The sequence below is a fragment of the Typha latifolia genome, chromosome 7, assembly GCF_019914945.1.
Source record: "Typha latifolia isolate L0001 chromosome 7, TyphaL0001v2, whole genome shotgun sequence".
Lineage (NCBI taxonomy): Eukaryota > Viridiplantae > Streptophyta > Magnoliopsida > Poales > Typhaceae > Typha > Typha latifolia.
Window position 1 is genome coordinate 10,039,297 of NC_133092.1, and position 7,980 is coordinate 10,047,276.

The 7,980-nt window shown below is 35.3% G+C and overlaps 1 long non-coding RNA gene across 2 annotated transcripts; it reads right to left on the reverse strand.

The window, feature by feature from the left end:
• On the reverse strand, window positions 1-5,444 carry LOC140791803 (uncharacterized). Of its 2 annotated transcripts, XR_012109634.1 has the most exons (6): window positions 5,303-5,444; window positions 3,007-3,165; window positions 2,781-2,919; window positions 1,052-1,086; window positions 858-961; window positions 1-748 (listed from the first exon to the last, which is right to left on the reverse strand). It is a non-coding gene; the product is annotated as an uncharacterized lncRNA (long non-coding RNA). The 2 variants fall into 2 exon arrangements; XR_012109635.1 differs by lacking the exon at window positions 2,781-2,919 and having other exon boundaries at window positions 1,052-1,239.
• Window positions 5,445-7,980: the final 2,536 nt, after the last annotated feature.

Genomic DNA, 7,980 nt, shown 5'->3' on the forward strand with positions numbered 1-7,980 from the left:
TGAATTTGCACTTCGAAACAAGACTTTATGGAATTCAGTTCAAAGTTCAAAACATTATTTCCAACCAGTGAAATTCCTTTCCAAGTGATATCAATTGAATCCAACTCAAAGAAGATAAAATGATATCCATCTAGAATTGGCTCCAAAACAAGTGTGAAAACTTTGACCTTTATATAACAATAACTATGCCAAATAATTCAAGGCCTTCTATGATAGACGTAAAAATCCCTTGAAAGAAAAGAAATAAGCTACACAATTACACATATCCCGTGTCTCATCCAATTCTTGCTGTCACTTTTATTTTAGGCTCAACTATCCAACTTGTGATTTGTTTAAGCCATCTCAAATCCATTTCTACTGAAGTAGTAGTCCTCCATGGCTTTCTGTATCTCAGCTCTTTTGTTCATAACAAACGGTCCATGCTGGACAACAGGCTCGTTCAACAATTTGCTGATTTATTCCACACATTTAGGCCATCCCCATGGCTGAGCACAAGACGGTAGTGGCTTGCTACAGGTGATGAGTCCTCAAACTCAAATACTCCCTCCCTTTCAAGAATATACACAAAGGAGTTCCAATTCTCCGGGATGGGCTGCTGCAACTTGGCACCAGGTTTGACTGTAAAATCCATATACATAGTCGGCATTTTAGTGTAGACTGGAGACCGGACACCAAAAGCTTCTCGTGCTTTGATCTGGACTTCGACACCATCCTTCTCGACCAGGCTTATGTCATTGCTTTTTAATTCCTGATATCGAGATTCAATCATGCAATGAGAAAACCGTTTGAGCACATCCTATTGAGTATGTCAAACATGAAGATAAGTTATTTGACTTGACAATGGTCAAATTTGTTACATTTTATCTTTGGAAGAGAGATTGATCCAGAGCTGCAATCCCTTCTGGACCCCTTCTCCTGCGGGCATCTCAGAATGAAGTATTCCCTGGCCTGCGGTCATCCACTAAAGAAGAAAAACATAGGCATGTTTAGATATCGAGATGAATGAATTCTACTCCATAATCAAGTAATACACAATCCTATGAATTCAGACCTGCACATCTCCAGTTCCAAGGGTTCCCATGTGCCCTGCGAAATCATGATAGGTCAAGGATCTCTGAAATCCCATTCAACCAAATCAGTGAACACCTTATGAGCAACGCATCTTCTCAAATCTCAAAAGACTAAAATTGAACTTTAGAAATAAACTTACATGCAGCATATATGAGACAGTCTAAAAACCTGCAAGCAAATAACATCAAAGAACATAATGTTGGAAATATTATATATTTGATATAAATTTTTATTAACTTTGAGATAAGTTTTAAGTGGGGACCACACATTATTAATGATGGATTAATGGTGAAATTAATTTAGCTTAAAGAGTACTTTGATGCCATTCATTCATTTATTCAAATCGAAGTGAGTGAAAATTGGCTCTAAAGTGGGTATTATGATAATAAAAAATAAAGATAAGTAAGTTTAGTATTATATTGGATATTTAAAAAACATTAGTATGTTATATCAGTGCCAAACTTTTTATGGGCTTTAGACTACAAAATGAGTACCTATTTTGTGGGTAAAGAATACTATACAACTTAACTCACACACGCGCATCACTCGGCTCGATTCAGTTTGCATGCGGGATTTGTTTGCATTTGTTAGAAACACAATTTGGTTCATTCCTTTCAAGTCTTGCTCGAGTCTTTAGTTAGCATACAATGCATTCAAATAGTTGCTTCATTTCGAGTGCAAGGCAATCCGACTGTTCTAAAAACAATCGATGGAGGGCAAATTGGTCAATAATCTTAAGACCAAATCTGGTTATTAATCTAACGGTTGAATACATTTTAACCCCCACTAATTATGCTTAAATTTACTTTATCCCCATGTACTTTGAAAAGTTTCAAACTAGTCCCTATACTTACGACTAAAGTGACACTGTCGATTTTGCTGTCTAACTTAATGGGGCGTGGCCAAATTACTACTAAAGCCAGCTGATGGGATTATTCTCCCCATGTACTTTGAAACAGCTTGGACATATGCTAACATGGGGAGAAGGTTTCTAGGTTGTGCTAATTATATGGTAAGTATTTTTAAACCTAATTTTTTTATGAAACTTAATTAGTAGTTAGATTATATCTAATGATGCAATTTTTGGGGCAATAATACACATTGTGGCTATTTCGAATGGTTTGATCCACCATTATGCCAACGTGGAAGAGAAGTGCTACCAAGGATGATGCAAAAAATTAACAAATTAGACATGGAATTAGCTGCAGTTAAGAAGAAAGGAAGCTTTTATTTCAAAGCTTTAGTTGGGACATGGGTTACACTGTTTATCATTTTGAAACTCTATATGCTTGTACGACAATAATTAATGTTAGCAATGTATCAGCTTGTAATGGATAATTTGATATTAGTAATGTATCGACTTGATGTTGGTGTATTGATGCTAATTTACTATTAATTTTAGTCCATAAAAATAGCTGATTTATATGACACTGAAAGACTGTAAAAAACACAATGAAGGCAATACAATGAAAGTCAATAGTGTAGAACTTTAAATTGTTACAAATTAAACATGAAGAATGCAGAAAGCCTTCCATTGGCAGTACAGTCAAGCTATTAAATTACCAACTTTCAACACTATTAATTGTCAACACAACAAAATATAGTACAGTCAAGCTATTAACTATCAACTACAACAAAATACACTATTAATTGTCAACAACTATTAACAAACTGCACTTGTCTCCAAAAAATGACTCCAATGAGCCTACCATCATTAACTGTCAATTAGATTCTCTCATTAGACTTTACATTTCATGCACTTGGGCCTTCTTTTCCTTTTCTAGTAGTTACAAAGCCACCGGAAGTTGGTAATTTTCAAAGCCGTGATGCTATGCCATATCTAGGAGGCTACAAATGTAACAATTTATTACTGACTAACAAATTAACAGAGACCAAACAAAGAGAAATTGAACAAAACATTAGTTTATCAAATACCATAAAAGGAGCATTAGGTGTTGTTTATGTTGGGGCCTACAATATTGTTGATGGTGGGACCTGCAATGTTGTTGATGCTGGAGCTTGAGATGATGAAGTGGGCTGAGATGCTGATGATAAAGTAGGCGGAGATGTTGATACTATGCCATATCTAGGAGGCTACAAATGCAACATAAAATTAGTGACTAAGAAATTAACAGAGACCAAACAAAGAGAAATTTAACAAAACATTAGTTTATCAAATACTATTGTTGGGGCCTGCAATGTTGATGATGTTGGTGCCTGAGATGATGAAGTAGGCTGAGATGCTGATGATGAAGTAGGCAGAGCGGATTGCTGAATATTATTCTTCACCAATTTTGAATTAGGGTGCACTGGACCTTTACACCCTCTTTTGTTATGACCCTTTTGTAAGCACCTTGCACAAACCATATATGTATTCCTCTTAGAAACTAAAATATGACTTGCTAGTTCATCTGATTCCCTCCTCAGTTTTTTTAGTCTCCCAGGTGCTTTCCTATAAATTGGTGGAGCTATTGATTTTGCAAATTGGGCTCTACTATCACCATCCACTATCTCTCTAGCTATTCTTTTTGCTCTGTATAATTTGTTTCTATTGACATCACATAGTAAATCTCTCTAAACAAACTTTTGCATTGAGCTAATCTTCAAATCAGGATTATCTCTAAACTTGTTAATATATTTTTGTGATAAGTAATAGGAGTTAACAAGATGATTCTTAATCCCTACCACATTTGTGTTCTGGTATCAAGGATTTAATTTGGAATGTCTTCTGCCCTTGCATTGGAGATGCATGCACTCTCCACCCACATTCTTTTTTGCAAACAACAGTAATCCTTGTGTTTTCATTTTTTATGTACTTTATGTCATAGCCATTTTGAATGTTCCATTCCTTCATAGCATCTCTAAAGATTTGAGGTGTGGAGAACTTCATTCCTAACTTCAACACAGGCTTCTCCATATATGTTTCCTTATTAAATTTTGGATATTTTGGCATGCTTGATTCTTCATCTGATCCATCTAAGCTATTTAGTTCATCAACTTCTTAGTCAGTGTACCATGCCTCATCATCTCTGGTAGTTGTCTCTGTAGTAGTTGCCTCCTCAGCTGCATCTGTTAAAGCTTCTTCTTGTGAAAATACTTCATCATCACTTAAATCTTCTAAACCATCATTAAACCAGCTAGGATCATGATCACTATCTTCTTCTTCTTCTTCCATAACAGCATTTGTTGTAACCTCTTCTTGCTCAATTTGATTGAGTAGGATTTCAGTTGCTCAATATGTCCACCTCAGTTGCAGTATCTGTTTCACTCTCAACTAGATTGTTGTGTTGTCCAATTGCAGCCTCTATTTCTTCAATCTGCTGCTAAATTGGATTACTAGCCACTTCAGTCTGCTGTTGAACTAGATCGTTGGCCACTTTTGTACCATCTAATGGCATCTATCTCATTTCACTATATAATTTGATCAACTTTTTATCTTTATGTTCATCTAGCATGTGCATGACTTGGGTGTCATTTTCCAACGGTGCAAGACCTTCATTAATATTTCTCCCAGGTGATTTGGAGTATATAAAACAGCTAGTAGGAACTTCTACTCCATTGCAAATGTCTTTTAACTCAAAAAAGATAAGAGGTCAGGGTCTATGTCCACTTGCAATACTTTTCCTTTCTTGTAGGTCTTTCTGGGTAACTTTGTAAATTTCATATCATAAAGCAATTCAAGTATGATTAACCGATCCATATATGTACTATAAGAAACAAACACCATTTGTAAGCAATACAAAATGACATTCATATCATTTACTGTGCACACAAACATAATCATATATAATAGGGAGTTAACTGATATGGTAGAAAAAAAAAAGAATAAGGGGTAAAAGTGATTTTATGCAAATAGTGGAAGATACCAATTTAGTGTGTATATCAACATGATCAAACTACGCAATCAGTGAAAGGGACCACATGCTTAAGTAAAATAGCATATAAATTAACCATAGTGGAGACCATGATTTTGTGATAATATATGTGATCAGTGAAAGGGACCACATGCTACCTTAATATTATATATAGCTTTCATTGATCCCAACCATAGTCTTCACCAAAAAATAAAAATCTGTCTGAAAGAAGCATATTCTTAACTATAATACTAAAATCTCTCCCAACTTGACAAATGCGAAAGGGATCAAAAACCCTAGCTCTACAAAGAAATGTGAAATGGTGAAAGGAGTGATTTTCGTGTGCGATTTATCCTAACAAAACACTAAATTCTTACCTCTAGTAGTTCCCAGTGCAATTTCGCCATATGATTTTGACAATCTGCGATTTTTGTGCCAAATCCCACAAACCCCAAGTAAGGAGATGATGTCGCCCAAACGGAAAAAAAATTAGGCAAAACTCCATCGGTTTATCCTAACAAACCGACGAGGTATTTTGGTCATTTAGCCGCGCCCGTTAAGTTAGAACAGTAAATCTAACGGTATCACTTTAGTCATAAGTATAGAGACTGGTTTGAGATTTTTCAAACTACATGGGGATAAAGTGATTTTGGGCATAAGTAGAAGGGTAAAATATATTTAACCCTTAATCTAATTCTTGTCACTATTTTTTTTTGTGATTGGATTTTTAATTTTCTTTCATTCTTTTAGATGACTGAAATAGTAAAAAGTATTATTACCCCTATCACTGTTCATCTAGTGACTACAGTTCATAGAAAAAAGCCTAAGAAGTTTTATGGTGCATAATTCAAGAGATGGCAGCAGAAAATGCTACTTTATCTGATCACCTTGAACTTGGCTAAATTCTTACATGAAGATGTGCTTGAACTCTGAAAGGAGGAAACTGATAGGTAAGTAATTGTTGTAGTGAATGCGTGCCGACTTTCTTTACCGAAACTATATCCTGAACGGACTGGACAACTCAATGTACAACATGTATAGTTCAATGAAAATGTTTAAAGAATTATGAGAATCTTTAGATAAGAAGTACAAGATAAACGATGCCGATGGAAAGAAATTTGTAGTCGGTAAATTTCTTAAGTACAAGATGGTTGACAATAAACTAGTGATTAACTAAGTACAAGATCTTCAAGTGATCATTCATGAGATCTATACTGAAAGAATGGTGATTAATGAATCATTCCAAATGGTGGCTATTATTAAAAAATTGCCACCGTCTTGGAGGTATTTTAAAAATTACCTAAAACATAAGCCCAAGAAAATGACATTTGAAGAACTTATTGTCAGATTGAGGATAGAAGAAGACAATCGTACTGCTGGAAAAAAAAATTAGAAGTCAGTACGTGTCAAAAAAAATATTGTGGACTCCACAAAGGACAAGAAAAGGAAGCATACTGGCAAAGGCTCTAAAGGTGGCGTGTCAAAGGCAAATGTTGTAGAGTCCAAGTGGCAGCTATTATTGAAAAATTGCCACTATCTTGGAGGGATTTTAAAAATTACCTAAACCACAAGCCTAAGGAAATGACACTTGAAGAACTTGTTGTCAAATTGAGAATATAATAAGATAATCGTACTATTGAAAAAAATTGGAAGATAGTACATGTCAAAGCAAATATTATGGAGTCCACAAAGGACAAGAAAAGGAAGCATACTGGCGAAGGCTCTAAAGGTGGCTCTCAAAGGCAAATGCTATGTCTGTGACAAGCAAGGGTATCATGCTTAAGACTGTCATTTTTGCAAAAAGAATGAGAACTCAAAAAAAGAGAACTCTGAGAAGTGGAAAACCTTCATTCTGATGTCGATGACATGCACCTCTCTACTGTTGTCTCCGAAGTAAACCTGAATGGTTGTAATCCTAAAGAATGGTGGTAGACACTAAGGCTACTCGACATATTTGTGCCAATAGGTGGATGTTTTCATCTTATGAAACTATGACAGATGAAAAACTTTGCATCGGCAATTCAACGACTTCCAAGATGAAAGGAATAAGGTAGGTTTTGTTAAAATTGACTTCAGGATAAGTGTTACAAACCAGATCTGGAATGATCCATTCGTAGGATGATCCTATGATTTTGAGGGGTAGTAATCTCGGAAGTCTTAGATCTAATAGATTTAGAATAAAGTTAATCGGAGATTCGAATAGAAAGTTATGGTTCAAATAGTGGAGCAAGGTCAGATAGGGCAAAAAGGTCAATAATCGACGTTGTGACTGTCGTCAGAGAGTGGCAGATGGCCAAGGATAGTGGTGGATGGTCGTATAATAGGGTGGCTGCTGGAGGAAGATTAGTAGGGTCACTGCCTTTCATCCGCCTTTCTATTGGCTAGGGTTTGGATGTTTGAAATGGTTCTACGTTTATGATCTACTCCTATGAAGATATAGACGATTTAATGGCTACGATAAAAGATAAAGACGATAAAAAATATTTGACTAAATTCAGAGTCATTCCACGCATAAACAATTAATGCTGCACTCCACATATTTTTAGAGGTTAGTTCTAAATTGACTCTAATTAGGATTTGTCTTAAGGGCTTCTATTAAAAATAAACATGATCTAGAGATAAATATAGCTTAGATAAGTCTTTCTTATCATTCTTGGAATGTTTCTTCATTCTATCATAGATAGAGTCCTAATCCTAAGAAGCCTTGAAAATGAAAGTTGTAGATCATGACGTCTTTGATCTTCTCCAAGTAGTTTTCATAATATTCGGTGGACTGATGAAACTGTGCAGGAGTTAACTAAACTAAACTTAGGTAATTAAATAAACTCTAATCTACTTAGACTCTAACTAAACTACATAAGCAGAATAAATAAGATAACTATACATGATCCATCAAGCCCAATGTTCCTATGATATGATCTGATCTAACCCGGATCGCATCAATAAGAACTTACTCTCAATGATGTGATGCATGTGCCCGATATTCGAAAGAATTTGGTTTTGGGATCATTGTTGAGTAAAAACAGGTTTTATACTGGTATTTGAGTCTGATATA